At 40.8% G+C, this 25,754-nt stretch overlaps 18 non-coding genes across 18 annotated transcripts; all 18 read right to left on the reverse strand.

Annotated features, from left to right (window-relative positions):
* Nucleotides 1-454: 454 nt before the first annotated feature.
* TRNAT-AGU (transfer RNA threonine (anticodon AGU)) lies at nucleotides 455-528 on the reverse strand. Its single transcript has one exon. It is a non-coding gene; the product is annotated as a tRNA-Thr (tRNA).
* A 1,214-nt stretch (nucleotides 529-1,742) lies between these two features.
* TRNAT-AGU (transfer RNA threonine (anticodon AGU)) lies at nucleotides 1,743-1,816 on the reverse strand. The gene has a single exon. It is a non-coding gene; the product is annotated as a tRNA-Thr (tRNA).
* Nucleotides 1,817-3,029: 1,213 nt separating this feature from the next.
* On the reverse strand, nucleotides 3,030-3,103 carry TRNAT-AGU (transfer RNA threonine (anticodon AGU)). The gene has a single exon. It is a non-coding gene; the product is annotated as a tRNA-Thr (tRNA).
* A 1,213-nt stretch (nucleotides 3,104-4,316) lies between these two features.
* TRNAT-AGU (transfer RNA threonine (anticodon AGU)) lies at nucleotides 4,317-4,390 on the reverse strand. The gene has a single exon. It is a non-coding gene; the product is annotated as a tRNA-Thr (tRNA).
* A 1,213-nt stretch (nucleotides 4,391-5,603) lies between these two features.
* Nucleotides 5,604-5,677, reverse strand: TRNAT-AGU (transfer RNA threonine (anticodon AGU)). The gene has a single exon. It is a non-coding gene; the product is annotated as a tRNA-Thr (tRNA).
* A 1,213-nt stretch (nucleotides 5,678-6,890) lies between these two features.
* On the reverse strand, nucleotides 6,891-6,964 carry TRNAT-AGU (transfer RNA threonine (anticodon AGU)). The gene has a single exon. It is a non-coding gene; the product is annotated as a tRNA-Thr (tRNA).
* Nucleotides 6,965-8,178: 1,214 nt separating this feature from the next.
* TRNAT-AGU (transfer RNA threonine (anticodon AGU)) lies at nucleotides 8,179-8,252 on the reverse strand. Its single transcript has one exon. It is a non-coding gene; the product is annotated as a tRNA-Thr (tRNA).
* Nucleotides 8,253-9,465: 1,213 nt separating this feature from the next.
* TRNAT-AGU (transfer RNA threonine (anticodon AGU)) lies at nucleotides 9,466-9,539 on the reverse strand. The gene has a single exon. It is a non-coding gene; the product is annotated as a tRNA-Thr (tRNA).
* Nucleotides 9,540-13,002: 3,463 nt separating this feature from the next.
* Nucleotides 13,003-13,076, reverse strand: TRNAT-AGU (transfer RNA threonine (anticodon AGU)). Its single transcript has one exon. It is a non-coding gene; the product is annotated as a tRNA-Thr (tRNA).
* A 1,212-nt stretch (nucleotides 13,077-14,288) lies between these two features.
* On the reverse strand, nucleotides 14,289-14,362 carry TRNAT-AGU (transfer RNA threonine (anticodon AGU)). The gene has a single exon. It is a non-coding gene; the product is annotated as a tRNA-Thr (tRNA).
* A 1,213-nt stretch (nucleotides 14,363-15,575) lies between these two features.
* TRNAT-AGU (transfer RNA threonine (anticodon AGU)) lies at nucleotides 15,576-15,649 on the reverse strand. The gene has a single exon. It is a non-coding gene; the product is annotated as a tRNA-Thr (tRNA).
* Nucleotides 15,650-16,861: 1,212 nt separating this feature from the next.
* On the reverse strand, nucleotides 16,862-16,935 carry TRNAT-AGU (transfer RNA threonine (anticodon AGU)). The gene has a single exon. It is a non-coding gene; the product is annotated as a tRNA-Thr (tRNA).
* Nucleotides 16,936-18,148: 1,213 nt separating this feature from the next.
* On the reverse strand, nucleotides 18,149-18,222 carry TRNAT-AGU (transfer RNA threonine (anticodon AGU)). The gene has a single exon. It is a non-coding gene; the product is annotated as a tRNA-Thr (tRNA).
* Nucleotides 18,223-19,434: 1,212 nt separating this feature from the next.
* Nucleotides 19,435-19,508, reverse strand: TRNAT-AGU (transfer RNA threonine (anticodon AGU)). The gene has a single exon. It is a non-coding gene; the product is annotated as a tRNA-Thr (tRNA).
* A 1,213-nt stretch (nucleotides 19,509-20,721) lies between these two features.
* On the reverse strand, nucleotides 20,722-20,795 carry TRNAT-AGU (transfer RNA threonine (anticodon AGU)). Its single transcript has one exon. It is a non-coding gene; the product is annotated as a tRNA-Thr (tRNA).
* Nucleotides 20,796-22,008: 1,213 nt separating this feature from the next.
* Nucleotides 22,009-22,082, reverse strand: TRNAT-AGU (transfer RNA threonine (anticodon AGU)). The gene has a single exon. It is a non-coding gene; the product is annotated as a tRNA-Thr (tRNA).
* Nucleotides 22,083-23,294: 1,212 nt separating this feature from the next.
* Nucleotides 23,295-23,368, reverse strand: TRNAT-AGU (transfer RNA threonine (anticodon AGU)). The gene has a single exon. It is a non-coding gene; the product is annotated as a tRNA-Thr (tRNA).
* A 1,212-nt stretch (nucleotides 23,369-24,580) lies between these two features.
* TRNAT-AGU (transfer RNA threonine (anticodon AGU)) lies at nucleotides 24,581-24,654 on the reverse strand. The gene has a single exon. It is a non-coding gene; the product is annotated as a tRNA-Thr (tRNA).
* Nucleotides 24,655-25,754: the final 1,100 nt, after the last annotated feature.

Raw genomic sequence — 25,754 nt, forward strand, 5'->3', positions numbered from 1 at the left:
AAAAGCAAAGACTCATCAAAATGCTCTTCAGATCTTATGGTCTGGTTTCTACGTTTTTGGGCAGAGAAGTTGGCTGTGAAGTTCAGGTGATGCATTAACAATACAGTCTATGGATTGAGCTGTTTATGCATGGTTTTGACTTCCATCTTTGTTCTTGTTGTTTTCTTGCCCTTTCACTGTTCAAGAAGACTGCTATCAAACTTTTCTAGCAGGGAGAGATGCGCATGGAAGCATTTCAATCTGGCAAAAGAAAACCACTGTTTTTATTTGGCATGCTTGGTGCCATCCTACATCGCATGACATCTTCTTCCTTCTGAGCACTTAGACAGCACATATTTATAATTCCTTCATTCAACTATCTCAGAGATGTGAGAAAGACAAATTTGACATTAGTCTCTCACTATGAAAGGTGCCCTTTAAAAATCGAAACTTCTATATCGGGACTATGAAAAGAAGGCACTGCTGAGATTCGAACTCAGGATCTCCTGTTTACTAGACAGGCACTTTAACCAACTAAGCCACAGCACCTCTTTTCCTACTGACCGATAGTAAAGCAGCTTCTGGTAGAGTGGCCTTATTTGATCTTCAGTGTCATCTGATGTCTAGAGACAAACTAATGCAAATGCTATCTGGGATAAACCAATTTTCAGGGCTTCAATACAGACACGACATTCAATCTTTAGTAAAAATACTGTTATTAAAAACCCTGAGCATTAGCTCATTTCTGATATGGTTTGAGCTAGTCTAACTCTTGAGATTATCCAGTGTAGGAGATGTGATAAGGCCCATTTTGCCAGAGGCCGATACACAATCTTTAGCTCAATTGCACAGACTGGTCAAAATCCTCATCAGATCATATCACCTGATTTCAGGTTTGTCATGTAGACGAGGTGGCCGAGTGGTTAAGGCGATGGACTGCTAATCCATTGTGCTCTGCATGCATGGGTTCGAATCCCATCCTCGTCGGTTTAATCTCCTTCTTCCGTGTTGAAAAGCTTAGTTTCCATTTAGAAACCAAGTTGGTGGATATTTGACCTTCTCAAATCTCTGAGATAGTGCAATGAAGGATTCATAAGTCTGTGCTGTCTAAGTGCATATAAAAGAGAAGACGTCATCCGATGTAGGATTGCATCAGGCATGCCAAATAAAAACGGTGGGTTTTATTTTGCCAGATTGAGCATTGGTTTATGACTGGTAAGGATTGCCTTAGTCCAACTCCAGACACCAGACAATGAAGGAGAAGAGATAAGGCCCACTCCGTTAGAGGCCAACTTAAAATCTTCAGTGAAAAAGCAAAGACTCATCAAAATGCTCTTCAGATCTTATGGTCTGGTTTCTACGTTTTTGGGCAGAGAAGTTGGCTGTGAAGTTCAGGTGATGCATTAACAATACAGTCTATGGATTGAGCTGTTTATGCATGGTTTTGACTTCCATCTTTGTTCTTGTTGTTTTCTTGCCCTTTCACTGTTCAAGAAGACTGCTATCAAACTTTTCTAGCAGGGAGAGATGCGCATGGAAGCATTTCAATCTGGCAAAAGAAAACCACTGTTTTTATTTGGCATGCTTGGTGCCATCCTACATCGCATGACATCTTCTTCCTTCTGAGCACTTAGACAGCACATATTTATAATTCCTTCATTCAACTATCTCAGAGATGTGAGAAAGACAAATTTGACATTAGTCTCTCACTATGAAAGGTGCCCTTTAAAAATCGAAACTTCTATATCGGGACTATGAAAAGAAGGCACTGCTGAGATTCGAACTCAGGATCTCCTGTTTACTAGACAGGCACTTTAACCAACTAAGCCACAGCACCTCTTTTCCTACTCACCGATAGTAAAGCAGCTTCTGGTAGAGTGGCCTTATTTGATCTTCAGTGTCATCTGATGTCTAGAGACAAACTAATGCAAATGCTATCTGGGATAAACCAATTTTCAGGGCTTCAATACAGACACGACATTCAATCTTTAGTAAAAATACTGTTATTAAAAACCCTGAGCATTAGCTCATTTCTGATATGGTTTGAGCTAGTCTAACTCTTGACATTATCCAGTGTAGGAGATGTGATAAGGTCCATTTTGCCAGAGGCCGATACACAATCTTTAGCTCAATTGCACAGACTTGTCAAAATCCTCATCAGATCATATCACCTGATTTCAGGTTTATGATGTAGACGAGGTGGCCGAGTGGTTAAGGCGATGGACTGCTTATCCATTGTGCTCTGCATGCATGGGTTCGAATCCCATCCTCGTCGGTTTAATCTCCTTCTTCCGTGTTGAAAAGCTTAGTTTCCATTTAGAACCCAGGTGGTGGATATTTGACCTTCTCAAATCTCTGAGATAGTGCAATGAAGGATTCATAAATCTGTGCTGTCTAAGTGCATATAAAAGAGAAGACGTCATCCGATGTAGGATTGCATCAGGCATGCCAAGTAAAAACGGTGGGTTTTATTTTGCCAGATTGAGCATTGGTTTATGACTGGTAAGGATTGCCTTAGTCCAACTCCAGACACCAGACAATGAAGGAGAAGAGATAAGGCCCACTCCGTTAGAGGCCAACTTAAAATCTTCAGTGAAAAAGCAAAGACTCATCAAAATGCTCTTCAGATCTTATGGTCTGGTTTCTACGTTTTTGGGCAGAGAAGTTGGCTGTGAAGTTCAGGTGATGCATTAACAATACAGTCTATGGATTGAGCTGTTTATGCATGGTTTTGACTTCCATCTTTGTTCTTGTTGTTTTCTTGCCCTTTCACTGTTCAAGAAGACTGCTATCAAACTTTTCTAGCAGGGAGAGATGCGCATGGAAGCATTTCAATCTGGCAAAAGAAAACCACTGTTTTTATTTGGCATGCTTGGTGCCATCCTACATCGCATGACATCTTCTTCCTTCTGAGCACTTAGACAGCACATATTTATAATTCCTTCATTCAACTATCTCAGAGATGTGAGAAAGACAAATTTGACATTAGTCTCTCACTATGAAAGGTGCCCTTTAAAAATCGAAACTTCTATATCGGGACTATGAAAAGAAGGCACTGCTGAGATTCGAACTCAGGATCTCCTGTTTACTAGACAGGCACTTTAACCAACTAAGCCACAGCACCTCTTTTCCTACTGACCGATAGTAAAGCAGCTTCTGGTAGAGTGGCCTTATTTGATCTTCAGTGTCATCTGATGTCTAGAGACAAACTAATGCAAATGCTATCTGGGATAAACCAATTTTCAGGGCTTCAATACAGACACGACATTCAATCTTTAGTAAAAATACTGTTATTAAAAACCCTGAGCATTAGCTCATTTCTGATATGGTTTGAGCTAGTCTAACTCTTGACATTATCCAGTGTAGGAGATGTGATAAGGTCCATTTTGCCAGAGGCCGATACACAATCTTTAGCTCAATTGCACAGACTTGTCAAAATCCTCATCAGATCATATCACCGGATTTCAGGTTTGTCATGTAGACGAGGTGGCCGAGTGGTTAAGGCGATGGACTGCTAATCCATTGTGCTCTGCATGCATGGGTTCGAATCCCATCCTCGTCGGTTTAATCTCCTTCTTCTGTGTTGAAAAGCTTAGTTTCCATTTAGAACCCAGGTGGTGGATATTTGACCTTCTCCAATCTCTGAGATAGTGCAATGAAGGATTCATAAATCTGTGCTGTCTAAGTGCATATAAAAGAGAAGACGTCATCCGATGTAGGATTGCATCAGGCATGCCAAATAAAAACGGTGGGTTTTATTTTGCCAGATTGAGCATTGGTTTATGACTGGTAAGGATTGCCTTAGTCCAACTCCAGACACCAGACAATGAAGGAGAAGAGATAAGGCCCACTCCGTTAGAGGCCAACTTAAAATCTTCAGTGAAAAAGCAAAGACTCATCAAAATGCTCTTCAGATCTTATGGTCTGGTTTCTACGTTTTTGGGCAGAGAAGTTGGCTGTGAAGTTCAGGTGATGCATTAACAATACAGTCTATGGATTGAGCTGTTTATGCATGGTTTTGACTTCCATCTTTGTTCTTGTTGTTTTCTTGCCCTTTCACTGTTCAAGAAGACTGCTATCAAACTTTTCTAGCAGGGAGAGATGCGCATGGAAGCATTTCAATCTGGCAAAAGAAAACCACTGTTTTTATTTGGCATGCTTGGTGCCATCCTACATCGCATGACATCTTCTTCCTTCTGAGCACTTAGACAGCACATATTTATAATTCCTTCATTCAACTATCTCAGAGATGTGAGAAAGACAAATTTGACATTAGTCTCTCACTATGAAAGGTGCCCTTTAAAAATCGAAACTTCTATATCGGGACTATGAAAAGAAGGCACTGCTGAGATTCGAACTCAGGATCTCCTGTTTACTAGACAGGCACTTTAACCAACTAAGCCACAGCACCTCTTTTCCTACTGACCGATAGTAAAGCAGCTTCTGGTAGAGTGGCCTTATTTGATCTTCAGTGTCATCTGATGTCTAGAGACAAACTAATGCAAATGCTATCTGGGATAAACCAATTTTCAGGGCTTCAATACAGACACGACATTCAATCTTTAGTAAAAATACTGTTATTAAAAACCCTGAGCATTAGCTCATTTCTGATATGGTTTGAGCTAGTCTAACTCTTGACATTATCCAGTGTAGGAGATGTGATAAGGTCCATTTTGCCAGAGGCCGATACACAATCTTTAGCTCAATTGCACAGACTTGTCAAAATCCTCATCAGATCATATCACCGGATTTCAGGTTTGTCATGTAGACGAGGTGGCCGAGTGGTTAAGGCGATGGACTGCTAATCCATTGTGCTCTGCATGCATGGGTTCGAATCCCATCCTCGTCGGTTTAATCTCCTTCTTCTGTGTTGAAAAGCTTAGTTTCCATTTAGAACCCAGGTGGTGGATATTTGACCTTCTCCAATCTCTGAGATAGTGCAATGAAGGATTCATAAATCTGTGCTGTCTAAGTGCATATAAAAGAGAAGACGTCATCCGATGTAGGATTGCATCAGGCATGCCAAATAAAAACGGTGGGTTTTATTTTGCCAGATTGAGCATTGGTTTATGACTGGTAAGGATTGCCTTAGTCCAACTCCAGACACCAGACAATGAAGGAGAAGAGATAAGGCCCACTCCGTTAGAGGCCAACTTAAAATCTTCAGTGAAAAAGCAAAGACTCATCAAAATGCTCTTCAGATCTTATGGTCTGGTTTCTACGTTTTTGGGCAGAGAAGTTGGCTGTGAAGTTCAGGTGATGCATTAACAATACAGTCTATGGATTGAGCTGTTTATGCATGGTTTTGACTTCCATCTTTGTTCTTGTTGTTTTCTTGCCCTTTCACTGTTCAAGAAGACTGCTATCAAACTTTTCTAGCAGGGAGAGATGCGCATGGAAGCATTTCAATCTGGCAAAAGAAAACCACTGTTTTTATTTGGCATGCTTGGTGCCATCCTACATCGCATGACATCTTCTTCCTTCTGAGCACTTAGACAGCACATATTTATAATTCCTTCATTCAACTATCTCAGAGATGTGAGAAAGACAAATTTGACATTAGTCTCTCACTATGAAAGGTGCCCTTTAAAAATCGAAACTTCTATATCGGGACTATGAAAAGAAGGCACTGCTGAGATTCGAACTCAGGATCTCCTGTTTACTAGACAGGCACTTTAACCAACTAAGCCACAGCACCTCTTTTCCTACTGACCGATAGTAAAGCAGCTTCTGGTAGAGTGGCCTTATCTGATCTTCAGTGTCATCTGATGTCTAGAGACAAACTAATGCAAATGCTATCTGGGATAAACCAATTTTCAGGGCTTCAATACAGACACGACATTCAATCTTTAGTAAAAATACTGTTATTAAAAACCCTGAGCATTAGCTCATTTCTGATATGGTTTGAGCTAGTCTAACTCTTGACATTATCCAGTGTAGGAGATGTGATAAGGTCCATTTTGCCAGAGGCCGATACACAATCTTTAGCTCAATTGCACAGACTTGTCAAAATCCTCATCAGATCATATCACCTGATTTCAGGTTTGTGATGTAGACGAGGTGGCCGAGTGGTTAAGGCGATGGACTGCTAATCCATTGTGCTCTGCATGCATGGGTTCGAATCCCATCCTCGTCGGTTTAATCTCCTTCTTCCGTGTTGAAAAGCTTAGTTTCCATTTAGAACCCAGGTGGTGGATATTTGACCTTCTCAAATCTCTGAGATAGTGCAATGAAGGATTCATAAATCTGTGCTGTCTAAGTGCATATAAAAGAGAAGACGTCATCCGATGTAGGATTGCATCAGGCATGCCAAATAAAAACGGTGGGTTTTATTTTGCCAGATTGAGCATTGGTTTATGACTGGTAAGGATTGCCTTAGTCCAACTCCAGACACCAGACAATGAAGGAGAAGAGATAAGGCCCACTCCGTTAGAGGCCAACTTAAAATCTTCAGTGAAAAAGCAAAGACTCATCAAAATGCTCTTCAGATCTTATGGTCTGGTTTCTACGTTTTTGGGCAGAGAAGTTGGCTGTGAAGTTCAGGTGATGCATTAACAATACAGTCTATGGATTGAGCTGTTTATGCATGGTTTTGACTTCCATCTTTGTTCTTGTTGTTTTCTTGCCCTTTCACTGTTCAAGAAGACTGCTATCAAACTTTTCTAGCAGGGAGAGATGCGCATGGAAGCATTTCAATCTGGCAAAAGAAAACCACTGTTTTTATTTGGCATGCTTGGTGCCATCCTACATCGCATGACATCTTCTTCCTTCTGAGCACTTAGACAGCACATATTTATAATTCCTTCATTCAACTATCTCAGAGATGTGAGAAAGACAAATTTGACATTAGTCTCTCACTATGAAAGGTGCCCTTTAAAAATCGAAACTTCTATATCGGGACTATGAAAAGAAGGCACTGCTGAGATTCGAACTCAGGATCTCCTGTTTACTAGACAGGCACTTTAACCAACTAAGCCACAGCACCTCTTTTCCTACTGACCGATAGTAAAGCAGCTTCTGGTAGAGTGGCCTTATTTGATCTTCAGTGTCATCTGATGTCTAGAGACAAACTAATGCAAATGCTATCTGGGATAAACCAATTTTCAGGGCTTCAATACAGACACGACATTCAATCTTTAGTAAAAATACTGTTATTAAAAACCCTGAGCATTAGCTCATTTCTGATATGGTTTGAGCTAGTCTAACTCTTGAGATTATCCAGTGTAGGAGATGTGATAAGGCCCATTTTGCCAGAGGCCGATACACAATCTTTAGCTCAATTGCACAGACTGGTCAAAATCCTCATCAGATCATATCACCTGATTTCAGGTTTGTCATGTAGACGAGGTGGCCGAGTGGTTAAGGCGATGGACTGCTAATCCATTGTGCTCTGCATGCATGGGTTCGAATCCCATCCTCGTCGGTTTAATCTCCTTCTTCCGTGTTGAAAAGCTTAGTTTCCATTTAGAAACCAAGTTGGTGGATATTTGACCTTCTCAAATCTCTGAGATAGTGCAATGAAGGATTCATAAGTCTGTGCTGTCTAAGTGCATATAAAAGAGAAGACGTCATCCGATGTAGGATTGCATCAGGCATGCCAAATAAAAACGGTGGGTTTTATTTTGCCAGATTGAGCATTGGTTTATGACTGGTAAGGATTGCCTTAGTCCAACTCCAGACACCAGACAATGAAGGAGAAGAGATAAGGCCCACTCCGTTAGAGGCCAACTTAAAATCTTCAGTGAAAAAGCAAAGACTCATCAAAATGCTCTTCAGATCTTATGGTCTGGTTTCTACGTTTTTGGGCAGAGAAGTTGGCTGTGAAGTTCAGGTGATGCATTAACAATACAGTCTATGGATTGAGCTGTTTATGCATGGTTTTGACTTCCATCTTTGTTCTTGTTGTTTTCTTGCCCTTTCACTGTTCAAGAAGACTGCTATCAAACTTTTCTAGCAGGGAGAGATGCGCATGGAAGCATTTCAATCTGGCAAAAGAAAACCACTGTTTTTATTTGGCATGCTTGGTGCCATCCTACATCGCATGACATCTTCTTCCTTCTGAGCACTTAGACAGCACATATTTATAATTCCTTCATTCAACTATCTCAGAGATGTGAGAAAGACAAATTTGACATTAGTCTCTCACTATGAAAGGTGCCCTTTAAAAATCGAAACTTCTATATCGGGACTATGAAAAGAAGGCACTGCTGAGATTCGAACTCAGGATCTCCTGTTTACTAGACAGGCACTTTAACCAACTAAGCCACAGCACCTCTTTTCCTACTGACCGATAGTAAAGCAGCTTCTGGTAGAGTGGCCTTATCTGATCTTCAGTGTCATCTGATGTCTAGAGACAAACTAATGCAAATGCTATCTGGGATAAACCAATTTTCAGGGCTTCAATACAGACACGACATTCAATCTTTAGTAAAAATACTGTTATTAAAAACCCTGAGCATTAGCTCATTTCTGATATGGTTTGAGCTAGTCTAACTCTTGACATTATCCAGTGTAGGAGATGTGATAAGGTCCATTTTGCCAGAGGCCGATACACAATCTTTAGCTCAATTGCACAGACTTGTCAAAATCCTCATCAGATCATATCACCTGATTTCAGGTTTGTGATGTAGACGAGGTGGCCGAGTGGTTAAGGCGATGGACTGCTAATCCATTGTGCTCTGCATGCATGGGTTCGAATCCCATCCTCGTCGGTTTAATCTCCTTCTTCCGTGTTGAAAAGCTTAGTTTCCATTTAGAACCCAGGTGGTGGATATTTGACCTTCTCAAATCTCTGAGATAGTGCAATGAAGGATTCATAAATCTGTGCTGTCTAAGTGCATATAAAAGAGAAGACGTCATCCGATGTAGGATTGCATCAGGCATGCCAAATAAAAACGGTGGGTTTTATTTTGCCAGATTGAGCATTGGTTTATGACTGGTAAGGATTGCCTTAGTCCAACTCCAGACACCAGACAATGAAGGAGAAGAGATAAGGCCCACTCCGTTAGAGGCCAACTTAAAATCTTCAGTGAAAAAGCAAAGACTCATCAAAATGCTCTTCAGATCTTATGGTCTGGTTTCTACGTTTTTGGGCAGAGAAGTTGGCTGTGAAGTTCAGGTGATGCATTAACAATACAGTCTATGGATTGAGCTGTTTATGCATGGTTTTGACTTCCATCTTTGTTCTTGTTGTTTTCTTGCCCTTTCACTGTTCAAGAAGACTGCTATCAAACTTTTCTAGCAGGGAGAGATGCGCATGGAAGCATTTCAATCTGGCAAAAGAAAACCACTGTTTTTATTTGGCATGCTTGGTGCCATCCTACATCGCATGACATCTTCTTCCTTCTGAGCACTTAGACAGCACATATTTATAATTCCTTCATTCAACTATCTCAGAGATGTGAGAAAGACAAATTTGACATTAGTCTCTCACTATGAAAGGTGCCCTTTAAAAATCGAAACTTCTATATCGGGACTATGAAAAGAAGGCACTGCTGAGATTCGAACTCAGGATCTCCTGTTTACTAGACAGGCACTTTAACCAACTAAGCCACAGCACCTCTTTTCCTACTGACCGATAGTAAAGCAGCTTCTGGTAGAGTGGCCTTATTTGATCTTCAGTGTCATCTGATGTCTAGAGACAAACTAATGCAAATGCTATCTGGGATAAACCAATTTTCAGGGCTTCAATACAGACACGACATTCAATCTTTAGTAAAAATACTGTTATTAAAAACCCTGAGCATTAGCTCATTTCTGATATGGTTTGAGCTAGTCTAACTCTTGAGATTATCCAGTGTAGGAGATGTGATAAGGCCCATTTTGCCAGAGGCCGATACACAATCTTTAGCTCAATTGCACAGACTGGTCAAAATCCTCATCAGATCATATCACCTGATTTCAGGTTTGTCATGTAGACGAGGTGGCCGAGTGGTTAAGGCGATGGACTGCTAATCCATTGTGCTCTGCATGCATGGGTTCGAATCCCATCCTCGTCGGTTTAATCTCCTTCTTCCGTGTTGAAAAGCTTAGTTTCCATTTAGAAACCAAGTTGGTGGATATTTGACCTTCTCAAATCTCTGAGATAGTGCAATGAAGGATTCATAAGTCTGTGCTGTCTAAGTGCATATAAAAGAGAAGACGTCATCCGATGTAGGATTGCATCAGGCATGCAAAATAAAAACGGTGGGTTTTATTTTGCCAGATTGAGCATTGGTTTATGACTGGTAAGGATTGCCTTAGTCCAACTCCAGACACCAGACAATGAAGGAGAAGAGATAAGGCCCACTCCGTTAGAGGCCAACTTAAAATCTTCAGTGAAAAAGCAAAGACTCATCAAAATGCTCTTCAGATCTTATGGTCTGGTTTCTACGTTTTTGGGCAGAGAAGTTGGCTGTGAAGTTCAGGTGATGCATTAACAATACAGTCTATGGATTGAGCTGTTTATGCATGGTTTTGACTTCCATCTTTGTTCTTGTTGTTTTCTTGCCCTTTCACTGTTCAAGAAGACTGCTATCAAACTTTTCTAGCAGGGAGAGATGCGCATGGAAGCATTTCAATCTGGCAAAAGAAAACCACTGTTTTTATTTGGCATGCTTGGTGCCATCCTACATCGCATGACATCTTCTTCCTTCTGAGCACTTAGACAGCACATATTTATAATTCCTTCATTCAACTATCTCAGAGATGTGAGAAAGACAAATTTGACATTAGTCTCTCACTATGAAAGGTGCCCTTTAAAAATCGAAACTTCTATATCGGGACTATGAAAAGAAGGCACTGCTGAGATTCGAACTCAGGATCTCCTGTTTACTAGACAGGCACTTTAACCAACTAAGCCACAGCAACTCTTTTCCTACTCACCGATAGTAAAGCAGCTTCTGGTAGAGTGGCCTTATTTGATCTTCAGTGTCATCTGATGTCTAGAGACAAACTAATGCAAATGCTATCTGGGATAAACCAATTTTCAGGGCTTCAATACAGACACGACATTCAATCTTTAGTAAAAATACTGTTATTAAAAACCCTGAGCATTAGCTCATTTCTGATATGGTTTGAGCTAGTCTAACTCTTGAGATTATCCAGTGTAGGAGATGTGATAAGGTCCATTTTGCCAGAGGCCGATACACAATCTTTAGCTTAATTGCACAGACTGGTCAAAATCCTCATCAGATCATATCACCTGATTTCAGGTTTGTCATGTAGACGAGGTGGCCAAGTGGTTAAGGCGATGGACTGCTAATCCATTGTGCTCTGCATGCATGGGTTCGAATCCCATCCTCGTCGGTTTAATCTCCTTCTTCCGTGTTGAAAAGCTTAGTTTCCATTTAGAACCCAGGTGGTGGATATTTGACCTTCTCAAATCTCTGAGGTAGTGCAATGAAGGATTCATAAGTCTGTGCTGTCTAAGTGCATATAAAAGAGAAGACGTCATCCGATGTAGGATTGCATCAGGCATGCAAAATAAAAACGGTGGGTTTTATTTTGCCAGATTGAGCATTGGTTTATGACTGGTAAGGATTGCCTTAGTCCAACTCCAGACACCAGACAATGAAGGAGAAGAGATAAGGCCCACTCCGTTAGAGGCCAACTTAAAATCTTCAGTGAAAAAGCAAAGACTCATCAAAATGCTCTTCAGATCTTATGGTCTGGTTTCTACGTTTTTGGGCAGAGAAGTTGGCTGTGAAGTTCAGGTGATGCATTAACAATACAGTCTATGGATTGAGCTGTTTATGCATGGTTTTGACTTCCATCTTTGTTCTTGTTGTTTTCTTGCCCTTTCACTGTTCAAGAAGACTGCTATCAAACTTTTCTAGCAGGGAGAGATGCGCATGGAAGCATTTCAATCTGGCAAAAGAAAACCACTGTTTTTATTTGGCATGCTTGGTGCCATCCTACATCGCATGACATCTTCTTCCTTCTGAGCACTTAGACAGCACATATTTATAATTCCTTCATTCAACTATCTCAGAGATGTGAGAAAGACAAATTTGACATTAGTCTCTCACTATGAAAGGTGCCCTTTAAAAATCGAAATCTGGGATAAACCAATTTTCAGGGCTTCAATACAGACACGACATTCAATCTTTAGTAAAAATACTGTTATTAAAAACCCTGAGCATTAGCTCATTTCTGATATGGTTTGAGCTAGTCTAACTCTTGAGATTATCCAGTGTAGGAGATGTGATAAGGTCCATTTTGCCAGAGGCCGATACACAATCTTTAGCTCAATTGCACAGACTGGTCAAAATCCTCATCAGATCATATCACCTGATTTCAGGTTTGTCATGTAGACGAGGTGGCCGAGTGGTTAAGGCGATGGACTGCTAATCCATTGTGCAATGAAGGATTCATAAGTCTGTGCTGTCTAAGTGCATATAAAAGAGAAGACGTCATCCGATGTAGGATTGCATCAGGCATGCAAAATAAAAACGGTGGGTTTTATTTTGCCAGATTGAGCATTGGTTTATGACTGGTAAGGATTGCCTTAGTCCAACTCCAGACACCAGACAATGAAGGAGAAGAGATAAGGCCCACTCCGTTAGAGGCCAACTTAAAATCTTCAGTGAAAAAGCAAAGACTCATCAAAATGCTCTTCAGATCTTATGGTCTGGTTTCTACGTTTTTGGGCAGAGAAGTTGGCTGTGAAGTTCAGGTGATGCATTAACAATACAGTCTATGGATTGAGCTGTTTATGCATGGTTTTGACTTCCATCTTTGTTCTTGTTGTTTTCTTGCCCTTTCACTGTTCAAGAAGACTGCTATCAAACTTTTCTAGCAGGGAGAGATGCGCATGGAAGCATTTCAATCTGGCAAAAGAAAACCACTGTTTTTATTTGGCATGCTTGGTGCCATCCTACATCGCATGACATCTTCTTCCTTCTGAGCACTTAGACAGCACATATTTATAATTCCTTCATTCAACTATCTCAGAGATGTGAGAAAGACAAATTTGACATTAGTCTCTCACTATGAAAGGTGCCCTTTAAAAATCGAAACTTCTATATCGGGACTATGAAAAGAAGGCACTGCTGAGATTCGAACTCAGGATCTCCTGTTTACTAGACAGGCACTTTAACCAACTAAGCCACAGCACCTCTTTTCCTACTGACCGATAGTAAAGCAGCTTCTGGTAGAGTGGCCTTATTTGATCTTCAGTGTCATCTGATGTCTAGAGACAAACTAATGCAAATGCTATCTGGGATAAACCAATTTTCAGGGCTTCAATACAGACACGACATTCAATCTTTAGTAAAAATACTGTTATTAAAAACCCTGAGCATTAGCTCATTTCTGATATGGTTTGAGCTAGTCTAACTCTTGACATTATCCAGTGTAGGAGATGTGATAAGGTCCATTTTGCCAGAGGCCGATACACAATCTTTAGCTCAATTGCACAGACTTGTCAAAATCCTCATCAGATCATATCACCGGATTTCAGGTTTGTCATGTAGACGAGGTGGCCGAGTGGTTAAGGCGATGGACTGCTAATCCATTGTGCTCTGCATGCATGGGTTCGAATCCCATCCTCGTCGGTTTAATCTCCTTCTTCCGTGTTGAAAAGCTTAGTTTCCATTTAGAACCCAGGTGGTGGATATTTGACCTTCTCAAATCTCTGAGATAGTGCAATGAAGGATTCATAAATCTGTGCTGTCTAAGTGCATATAAAAGAGAAGACGTCATCCGATGTAGGATTGCATCAGGCATGCCAAATAAAAACGGTGGGTTTTATTTTGCCAGATTGAGCATTGGTTTATGACTGGTAAGGATTGCCTTAGTCCAACTCCAGACACCAGACAATGAAGGAGAAGAGATAAGGCCCACTCCGTTAGAGGCCAACTTAAAATCTTCAGTGAAAAAGCAAAGACTCATCAAAATGCTCTTCAGATCTTATGGTCTGGTTTCTACGTTTTTGGGCAGAGAAGTTGGCGTGAAGTTCAGGTGATGCATTAACAATACAGTCTATGGATTGAGCTGTTTATGCATGGTTTTGACTTCCATCTTTGTTCTTGTTGTTTTCTTGCCCTTTCACTGTTCAAGAAGACTGCTATCAAACTTTTCTAGCAGGGAGAGATGCGCATGGAAGCATTTCAATCTGGCAAAAGAAAACCACTGTTTTTATTTGGCATGCTTGGTGCCATCCTACATCGCATGACATCTTCTTCCTTCTGAGCACTTAGACAGCACATATTTATAATTCCTTCATTCAACTATCTCAGAGATGTGAGAAAGACAAATTTGACATTAGTCTCTCACTATGAAAGGTGCCCTTTAAAAATCGAAACTTCTATATCGGGACTATGAAAAGAAGGCACTGCTGAGATTCGAACTCAGGATCTCCTGTTTACTAGACAGGCACTTTAACCAACTAAGCCACAGCACCTCTTTTCCTACTGACCGATAGTAAAGCAGCTTCTGGTAGAGTGGCCTTATTTGATCTTCAGTGTCATCTGATGTCTAGAGACAAACTAATGCAAATGCTATCTGGGATAAACCAATTTTCAGGGCTTCAATACAGACACGACATTCAATCTTTAGTAAAAATACTGTTATTAAAAACCCTGAGCATTAGCTCATTTCTGATATGGTTTGAGCTAGTCTAACTCTTGACATTATCCAGTGTAGGAGATGTGATAAGGTCCATTTTGCCAGAGGCCGATACACAATCTTTAGCTCAATTGCACAGACTTGTCAAAATCCTCATCAGATCATATCACCGGATTTCAGGTTTGTCATGTAGACGAGGTGGCCGAGTGGTTAAGGCGATGGACTGCTAATCCATTGTGCTCTGCATGCATGGGTTCGAATCCCATCCTCGTCGGTTTAATCTCCTTCTTCCGTGTTGAAAAGCTTAGTTTCCATTTAGAACCCAGGTGGTGGATATTTGACCTTCTCAAATCTCTGAGATAGTGCAATGAAGGATTCATAAATTTGTGCTGTCTAAGTGCATATAAAAGAGAAGACGTTATCCGATGTAGGATTGCATCAGGCATGCCAAATAAAAACGGTGGGTTTTATTTTGCCAGATTGAGCATTGGTTTATGACTGGTAAGGATTGCCTTAGTCCAACTCCAGACACCAGACAATGAAGGAGAAGAGATAAGGCCCACTCCATTAGAGGCCAACTTAAAATCTTCAGTGAAAAAGCAAAGACTCATCAAAATGCTCTTCAGATCTTATGGTCTGGTTTCTACGTTTTTGGGCAGAGAAGTTGGCTGTGAAGTTCAGGTGATGCATTAACAATACAGTCTATGGATTGAGCTGTTTATGCATGGTTTTGACTTCCATCTTTGTTCTTGTTGTTTTCTTGCCCTTTCACTGTTCAAGAAGACTGCTATCAAACTTTTCTAGCAGGGAGAGATGCGCATGGAAGCATTTCAATCTGGCAAAAGAAAACCACTGTTTTTATTTGGCATGCTTGGTGCCATCCTACATCGCATGACATCTTCTTCCTTCTGAGCACTTAGACAGCACATATTTATAATTCCTTCATTCAACTATCTCAGAGATGTGAGAAAGACAAATTTGACATTAGTCTCTCACTATGAAAGGTGCCCTTTAAAAATCGAAACTTCTATATCGGGACTATGAAAAGAAGGCACTGCTGAGATTCGAACTCAGGATCTCCTGTTTACTAGACAGGCACTTTAACCAACTAAGCCACAGCACCTCTTTTCCTACTGACCGATAGTAAAGCAGCTTCTGGTAGAGTGGCCTTATTTGATCTTCAGTGTCATCTGATGTCTAGAGACAAACTAATGCAAATGCTATCTGGGATAAACCAATTTTCAGGGCTTCAATACAGACACGACATTCAATCTTTAGTAAAAATACTGTTATTAAAAACCCTGAGCATTAGCTCATTTCTGATATGGTTTGAGCTAGTCTAACTCTTGAGATTATCCAGTGTAGGAGATGTGATAAGGTCCATTTTGCCAGAGGCCGATACACAATCTTTAGCTCAATTGCACAGACTGGTCAAAATCCTCATCAGATCATATCACCTGATTTCAGGTTTGTCATGTAGACGAGGTGGCCGAGTGGTTAAGGCGATGGACTGCTAATCCATTGTGCTCTGCATGCATGGGTTCGAATCCCATCCTCGTCGGTTTAATCTCCTTCTTCCGTGTTGAAAAGCTTAGTTTCCATTTAGAACCCAGGTGGTGGATATTTGACCTTCTCAAATCTCTGAGATAGTGCAATGAAGGATTCATAAATCTGTGCTGTCTAAGTGCATATAAAAGAGAAGACGTCATCCGATGTAGGATTGCATCAGGCATGCAAAATAAAAACGGTGGGTTTTATTTTGCCAGATTGAGCATTGGTTTATGACTGGTAAGGATTGCCTTAGTCCAACTCCAGACACCAGACAATGAAGGAGAAGAGATAAGGCCCACTCCGTTAGAGGCCAACTTAAAATCTTCAGTGAAAAAGCAAAGACTCATCAAAATGCTCTTCAGATCTTATGGTCTGGTTTCTACGTTTTTGGGCAGAGAAGTTGGCGTGAAGTTCAGGTGATGCATTAACAATACAGTCTATGGATTGAGCTGTTTATGCATGGTTTTGACTTCCATCTTTGTTCTTGTTGTTTTCTTGCCCTTTCACTGTTCAAGAAGACTGCTATCAAACTTTTCTAGCAGGGAGAGATGCGCATGGAAGCATTTCAATCTGGCAAAAGAAAACCACTGTTTTTATTTGGCATGCTTGGTGCCATCCTACATCGCATGACATCTTCTTCCTTCTGAGCACTTAGACAGCACATATTTATAATTCCTTCATTCAACTATCTCAGAGATGTGAGAAAGACAAATTTGACATTAGTCTCTCACTATGAAAGGTGCCCTTTAAAAATCGAAACTTCTATATCGGGACTATGAAAAGAAGGCACTGCTGAGATTCGAACTCAGGATCTCCTGTTTACTAGACAGGCACTTTAACCAACTAAGCCACAGCACCTCTTTTCCTACTGACCGATAGTAAAGCAGCTTCTGGTAGAGTGGCCTTATTTGATCTTCAGTGTCATCTGATGTCTAGAGACAAACTAATGCAAATGCTATCTGGGATAAACCAATTTTCAGGGCTTCAATACAGACACGACATTCAATCTTTAGTAAAAATACTGTTATTAAAAACCCTGAGCATTAGCTCATTTCTGATATGGTTTGAGCTAGTCTAACTCTTGACATTATCCAGTGTAGGAGATGTGATAAGGTCCATTTTGCCAGAGGCCGATACACAATCTTTAGCTCAATTGCACAGACTTGTCAAAATCCTCATCAGATCATATCACCGGATTTCAGGTTTGTCATGTAGACGAGGTGGCCGAGTGGTTAAGGCGATGGACTGCTAATCCATTGTGCTCTGCATGCATGGGTTCGAATCCCATCCTCGTCGGTTTAATCTCCTTCTTCCGTGTTGAAAAGCTTAGTTTCCATTTAGAACCCAGGTGGTGGATATTTGACCTTCTCAAATCTCTGAGATAGTGCAATGAAGGATTCATAAATTTGTGCTGTCTAAGTGCATATAAAAGAGAAGACGTTATCCGATGTAGGATTGCATCAGGCATGCCAAATAAAAACGGTGGGTTTTATTTTGCCAGATTGAGCATTGGTTTATGACTGGTAAGGATTGCCTTAGTCCAACTCCAGACACCAGACAATGAAGGAGAAGAGATAAGGCCCACTCCATTAGAGGCCAACTTAAAATCTTCAGTGAAAAAGCAAAGACTCATCAAAATGCTCTTCAGATCTTATGGTCTGGTTTCTACGTTTTTGGGCAGAGAAGTTGGCTGTGAAGTTCAGGTGATGCATTAACAATACAGTCTATGGATTGAGCTGTTTATGCATGGTTTTGACTTCCATCTTTGTTCTTGTTGTTTTCTTGCCCTTTCACTGTTCAAGAAGACTGCTATCAAACTTTTCTAGCAGGGAGAGATGCGCGTGGAAGCATTTCAATCTGGCAAAAGAAAACCACTGTTTTTATTTGGCATGCTTGGTGCCATCCTACATCGCATGACATCTTCTTCCTTCTGAGCACTTAGACAGCACATATTTATAATTCCTTCATTCAACTATCTCAGAGATGTGAGAAAGACAAATTTGACATTAGTCTCTCACTATGAAAGGTGCCCTTTAAAAATCGAAACTTCTATATCGGGACTATGAAAAGAAGGCACTGCTGAGATTCGAACTCAGGATCTCCTGTTTACTAGACAGGCACTTTAACCAACTAAGCCACAGCACCTCTTTTCCTACTGACCGATAGTAAAGCAGCTTCTGGTAGAGTGGCCTTATTTGATCTTCAGTGTCATCTGATGTCTAGAGACAAACTAATGCAAATGCTATCTGGGATAAACCAATTTTCAGGGCTTCAATACAGACACGACATTCAATCTTTAGTAAAAATACTGTTATTAAAAACCCTGAGCATTAGCTCATTTCTGATATGGTTTGAGCTAGTCTAACTCTTGAGATTATCCAGTGTAGGAGATGTGATAAGGTCCATTTTGCCAGAGGCCGATACACAATCTTTAGCTCAATTGCACAGACTGGTCAAAATCCTCATCAGATCATATCACCTGATCTCAGGTTTGTCATGTAGACGAGGTGGCCGAGTGGTTAAGGCGATGGACTGCTAATCCATTGTGCTCTGCATGCATGGGTTCGAATCCCATCCTCGTCGGTTTAATCTCCTTCTTCCGTGTTGAAAAGCTTAGTTTCCATTTAGAACCCAGGTGGTGGATATTTGACCTTCTCAAATCTCTGAGATAGTGCAATGAAGGCTTCATAAGTCTGTGCTGTCTAAGTGCATATAAAAGAGAAGACGTCATCCGATGTAGGATTGCATCAGGCATGCCAAATAAAAACGGTGGGTTTTATTTTGCCAGATTGAGCATTGGTTTATGACTGGTAAGGATTGCCTTAGTCCAACTCCAGACACCAGACAATGAAGGAGAAGAGATAAGGCCCACTCCGTTAGAGGCCAACTTAAAATCTTCAGTGAAAAAGCAAAGACTCATCAAAATGCTCTTCAGATCTTATGGTCTGGTTTCTACGTTTTTGGGCAGAGAAGTTGGCGTGAAGTTCAGGTGATGCATTAACAATACAGTCTATGGATTGAGCTGTTTATGCATGGTTTTGACTTCCATCTTTGTTCTTGTTGTTTTCTTGCCCTTTCACTGTTCAAGAAGACTGCTATCAAACTTTTCTAGCAGGGAGAGATGCGCATGGAAGCATTTCAATCTGGCAAAAGAAAACCACTGTTTTTATTTGGCATGCTTGGTGCCATCCTACATCGCATGACATCTTCTTCCTTCTGAGCACTTAGACAGCACATATTTATAATTCCTTCATTCAACTATCTCAGAGATGTGAGAAAGACAAATTTGACATTAGTCTCTCACTATGAAAGGTGCCCTTTAAAAATCGAAACTTCTATATCGGGACTATGAAAAGAAGGCACTGCTGAGATTCGAACTCAGGATCTCCTGTTTACTAGACAGGCACTTTAACCAACTAAGCCACAGCACCTCTTTTCCTACTGACCGATAGTAAAGCAGCTTCTGGTAGAGTGGCCTTATTTGATCTTCAGTGTCATCTGATGTCTAGAGACAAACTAATGCAAATGCTATCTGGGATAAACCAATTTTCAGGGCTTCAATACAGACACGACATTCAATCTTTAGTAAAAATACTGTTATTAAAAACCCTGAGCATTAGCTCATTTCTGATATGGTTTGAGCTAGTCTAACTCTTGACATTATCCAGTGTAGGAGATGTGATAAGGTCCATTTTGCCAGAGGCCGATACACAATCTTTAGCTCAATTGCACAGACTTGTCAAAATCCTCATCAGATCATATCACCGGATTTCAGGTTTGTCATGTAGACGAGGTGGCCGAGTGGTTAAGGCGATGGACTGCTAATCCATTGTGCTCTGCATGCATGGGTTTGAATCCCATCCTCGTCGGTTTAATCTCCTTCTTCCGTGTTGAAAAGCTTAGTTTCCATTTAGAACCCAGGTGGTGGATATTTGACCTTCTCAAATCTCTGAGATAGTGCAATGAAGGATTCATAAATTTGTGCTGTCTAAGTGCATATAAAAGAGAAGACGTTATCCGATGTAGGATTGCATCAGGCATGCCAAATAAAAACGGTGGGTTTTATTTTGCCAGATTGAGCATTGGTTTATGACTGGTAAGGATTGCCTTAGTCCAACTCCAGACACCAGACAATGAAGGAGAAGAGATAAGGCCCACTCCATTAGAGGCCAACTTAAAATCTTCAGTGAAAAAGCAAAGACTCATCAAAATGCTCTTCAGATCTTATGGTCTGGTTTCTACGTTTTTGGGCAGAGAAGTTGGCTGTGAAGTTCAGGTGATGCATTAACAATACAGTCTATGGATTGAGCTGTTTATGCATGGTTTTGACTTCCATCTTTGTTCTTGTTGTTTTCTTGCCCTTTCACTGTTCAAGAAGACTGCTATCAAACTTTTCTAGCAGGGAGAGATGCGCATGGAAGCATTTCAATCTGGCAAAAGAAAACCACTGTTTTTATTTGGCATGCTTGGTGCCATCCTACATCGCATGACATCTTCTTCCTTCTGAGCACTTAGACAGCACATATTTATAATTCCTTCATTCAACTATCTCAGAGATGTGAGAAAGACAAATTTGACATTAGTCTCTCACTATGAAAGGTGCCCTTTAAAAATCGAAACTTCTATATCGGGACTATGAAAAGAAGGCACTGCTGAGATTCGAACTCAGGATCTCCTGTTTACTAGACAGGCACTTTAACCAACTAAGCCACAGCACCTCTTTTCCTACTGACCGATAGTAAAGCAGCTTCTGGTAGAGTGGCCTTATTTGATCTTCAGTGTCATCTGATGTCTAGAGACAAACTAATGCAAATGCTATCTGGGATAAACCAATTTTCAGGGCTTCAATACAGACACGACATTCAATCTTTAGTAAAAATACTGTTATTAAAAACCCTGAGCATTAGCTCATTTCTGATATGGTTTGAGCTAGTCTAACTCTTGAGATTATCCAGTGTAGGAGATGTGATAAGGTCCATTTTGCCAGAGGCCGATACACAATCTTTAGCTCAATTGCACAGACTGGTCAAAATCCTCATCAGATCATATCACCTGATTTCAGGTTTGTCATGTAGACGAGGTGGCCGAGTGGTTAAGGCGATGGACTGCTAATCCATTGTGCTCTGCATGCATGGGTTCGAATCCCATCCTCGTCGGTTTAATCTCCTTCTTCCGTGTTGAAAAGCTTAGTTTCCATTTAGAACCCAGGTGGTGGATATTTGACCTTCTCAAATCTCTGAGATAGTGCAATGAAGGATTCATAAATCTGTGCTGTCTAAGTGCATATAAAAGAGAAGACGTCATCCGATGTAGGATTGCATCAGGCATGCAAAATAAAAACGGTGGGTTTTATTTTGCCAGATTGAGCATTGGTTTATGACTGGTAAGGATTGCCTTAGTCCAACTCCAGACACCAGACAATGAAGGAGAAGAGATAAGGCCCACTCCATTAGAGGCCAACTTAAAATCTTCAGTGAAAAAGCAAAGACTCATCAAAATGCTCTTCAGATCTTATGGTCTGGTTTCTACGTTTTTGGGCAGAGAAGTTGGCTGTGAAGTTCAGGTGATGCATTAACAATACAGTCTATGGATTGAGCTGTTTATGCATGGTTTTGACTTCCATCTTTGTTCTTGTTGTTTTCTTGCCCTTTCACTGTTCAAGAAGACTGCTATCAAACTTTTCTAGCAGGGAGAGATGCGCATGGAAGCATTTCAATCTGGCAAAAGAAAACCACTGTTTTTATTTGGCATGCTTGGTGCCATCCTACATCGCATGACATCTTCTTCCTTCTGAGCACTTAGACAGCACATATTTATAATTCCTTCATTCAACTATCTCAGAGATGTGAGAAAGACAAATTTGACATTAGTCTCTCACTATGAAAGGTGCCCTTTAAAAATCGAAACTTCTATATCGGGACTATGAAAAGAAGGCACTGCTGAGATTCGAACTCAGGATCTCCTGTTTACTAGACAGGCACTTTAACCAACTAAGCCACAGCACCTCTTTTCCTACTGACCGATAGTAAAGCAGCTTCTGGTAGAGTGGCCTTATTTGATCTTCAGTGTCATCTGATGTCTAGAGACAAACTAATGCAAATGCTATCTGGGATAAACCAATTTTCAGGGCTTCAATACAGACACGACATTCAATCTTTAGTAAAAATACTGTTATTAAAAACCCTGAGCATTAGCTCATTTCTGATATGGTTTGAGCTAGTCTAACTCTTGAGATTATCCAGTGTAGGAGATGTGATAAGGTCCATTTTGCCAGAGGCCGATACACAATCTTTAGCTCAATTGCACAGACTGGTCAAAATCCTCATCAGATCATATCACCTGATTTCAGGTTTGTCATGTAGACGAGGTGGCCGAGTGGTTAAGGCGATGGACTGCTAATCCATTGTGCTCTGCATGCATGGGTTCGAATCCCATCCTCGTCGGTTTAATCTCCTTCTTCCGTGTTGAAAAGCTTAGTTTCCATTTAGAACCCAGGTGGTGGATATTTGACCTTCTCAAATCTCTGAGATAGTGCAATGAAGGATTCATAAATCTGTGCTGTCTAAGTGCATATAAAAGAGAAGACGTCATCCGATGTAGGATTGCATCAGGCATGCAAAATAAAAACGGTGGGTTTTATTTTGCCAGATTGAGCATTGGTTTATGACTGGTAAGGATTGCCTTAGTCCAACTCCAGACACCAGACAATGAAGGAGAAGAGATAAGGCCCACTCCGTTAGAGGCCAACTTAAAATCTTCAGTGAAAAAGCAAAGACTCATCAAAATGCTCTTCAGATCTTATGGTCTGGTTTCTACGTTTTTGGGCAGAGAAGTTGGCGTGAAGTTCAGGTGATGCATTAACAATACAGTCTATGGATTGAGCTGTTTATGCATGGTTTTGACTTCCATCTTTGTTCTTGTTGTTTTCTTGCCCTTTCACTGTTCAAGAAGACTGCTATCAAACTTTTCTAGCAGGGAGAGATGCGCATGGAAGCATTTCAATCTGGCAAAAGAAAACCACTGTTTTTATTTGGCATGCTTGGTGCCATCCTACATCGCATGACATCTTCTTCCTTCTGAGCACTTAGACAGCACATATTTATAATTCCTTCATTCAACTATCTCAGAGATGTGAGAAAGACAAATTTGACATTAGTCTCTCACTATGAAAGGTGCCCTTTAAAAATCGAAACTTCTATATCGGGACTATGAAAAGAAGGCACTGCTGAGATTCGAACTCAGGATCTCCTGTTTACTAGACAGGCACTTTAACCAACTAAGCCACAGCACCTCTTTTCCTACTGACCGATAGTAAAGCAGCTTCTGGTAGAGTGGCCTTATTTGATCTTCAGTGTCATCTGATGTCTAGAGACAAACTAATGCAAATGCTATCTGGGATAAACCAATTTTCAGGGCTTCAATACAGACACGACATTCAATCTTTAGTAAAAATACTGTTATTAAAAACCCTGAGCATTAGCTCATTTCTGATATGGTTTGAGCTAGTCTAACTCTTGACATTATCCAGTGTAGGAGATGTGATAAGGTCCATTTTGCCAGAGGCCGATACACAATCTTTAGCTCAATTGCACAGACTTGTCAAAATCCTCATCAGATCATATCACCGGATTTCAGGTTTGTCATGTAGACGAGGTGGCCGAGTGGTTAAGGCGATGGACTGCTAATCCATTGTGCTCTGCATGCATGGGTTCGAATCCCATCCTCGTCGGTTTAATCTCCTTCTTCCGTGTTGAAAAGCTTAGTTTCCATTTAGAACCCAGGTGGTGGATATTTGACCTTCTCAAATCTCTGAGATAGTGCAATGAAGGATTCATAAATCTGTGCTGTCTAAGTGCATATAAAAGAGAAGACGTCATCCGATGTAGGATTGCATCAGGCATGCAAAATAAAAACGGTGGGTTTTATTTTGCCAGATTGAGCATTGGTTTATGACTGGTAAGGATTGCCTTAGTCCAACTCCAGACACCAGACAATGAAGGAGAAGAGATAAGGCCCACTCCGTTAGAGGCCAACTTAAAATCTTCAGTGAAAAAGCAAAGACTCATCAAAATGCTCTTCAGATCTTATGGTCTGGTTTCTACGTTTTTGGGCAGAGAAGTTGGCGTGAAGTTCAGGTGATGCATTAACAATACAGTCTATGGATTGAGCTGTTTATGCATGGTTTTGACTTCCATCTTTGTTCTTGTTGTTTTCTTGCCCTTTCACTGTTCAAGAAGACTGCTATCAAACTTTTCTAGCAGGGAGAGATGCGCATGGAAGCATTTCAATCTGGCAAAAGAAAACCACTGTTTTTATTTGGCATGCTTGGTGCCATCCTACATCGCATGACATCTTCTTCCTTCTGAGCACTTAGACAGCACATATTTATAATTCCTTCATTCAACTATCTCAGAGATGTGAGAAAGACAAATTTGACATTAGTCTCTCACTATGAAAGGTGCCCTTTAAAAATCGAAACTTCTATATCGGGACTATGAAAAGAAGGCACTGCTGAGATTCGAACTCAGGATCTCCTGTTTACTAGACAGGCACTTTAACCAACTAAGCCACAGCACCTCTTTTCCTACTGACCGATAGTAAAGCAGCTTCTGGTAGAGTGGCCTTATTTGATCTTCAGTGTCATCTGATGTCTAGAGACAAACTAATGCAAATGCTATCTGGGATAAACCAATTTTCAGGGCTTCAATACAGACACGACATTCAATCTTTAGTAAAAATACTGTTATTAAAAACCCTGAGCATTAGCTCATTTCTGATATGGTTTGAGCTAGTCTAACTCTTGACATTATCCAGTGTAGGAGATGTGATAAGGTCCATTTTGCCAGAGGCCGATACACAATCTTTAGCTCAATTGCACAGACTTGTCAAAATCCTCATCAGATCATATCACCGGATTTCAGGTTTGTCATGTAGACGAGGTGGCCGAGTGGTTAAGGCGATGGACTGCTAATCCATTGTGCTCTGCATGCATGGGTTCGAATCCCATCCTCGTCGGTTTAATCTCCTTCTTCCGTGTTGAAAAGCTTAGTTTCCATTTAGAACCCAGGTGGTGGATATTTGACCTTCTCAAATCTCTGAGATAGTGCAATGAAGGATTCATAAATTTGTGCTGTCTAAGTGCATATAAAAGAGAAGACGTTATCCGATGTAGGATTGCATCAGGCATGCCAAATAAAAACGGTGGGTTTTATTTTGCCAGATTGAGCATTGGTTTATGACTGGTAAGGATTGCCTTAGTCCAACTCCAGACACCAGACAATGAAGGAGAAGAGATAAGGCCCACTCCATTAGAGGCCAACTTAAAATCTTCAGTGAAAAAGCAAAGACTCATCAAAATGCTCTTCAGATCTTATGGTCTGGTTTCTACGTTTTTGGGCAGAGAAGTTGGCTGTGAAGTTCAGGTGATGCATTAACAATACAGTCTATGGATTGAGCTGTTTATGCATGGTTTTGACTTCCATCTTTGTTCTTGTTGTTTTCTTGCCCTTTCACTGTTCAAGAAGACTGCTATCAAACTTTTCTAGCAGGGAGAGATGCGCATGGAAGCATTTCAATCTGGCAAAAGAAAACCACTGTTTTTATTTGGCATGCTTGGTGCCATCCTACATCGCATGACATCTTCTTCCTTCTGAGCACTTAGACAGCACATATTTATA

The sequence above is a fragment of the Anomaloglossus baeobatrachus genome, chromosome 7, assembly GCF_048569485.1.
Source record: "Anomaloglossus baeobatrachus isolate aAnoBae1 chromosome 7, aAnoBae1.hap1, whole genome shotgun sequence".
Classification (NCBI taxonomy): Eukaryota; Metazoa; Chordata; class Amphibia; order Anura; family Aromobatidae; genus Anomaloglossus; species Anomaloglossus baeobatrachus.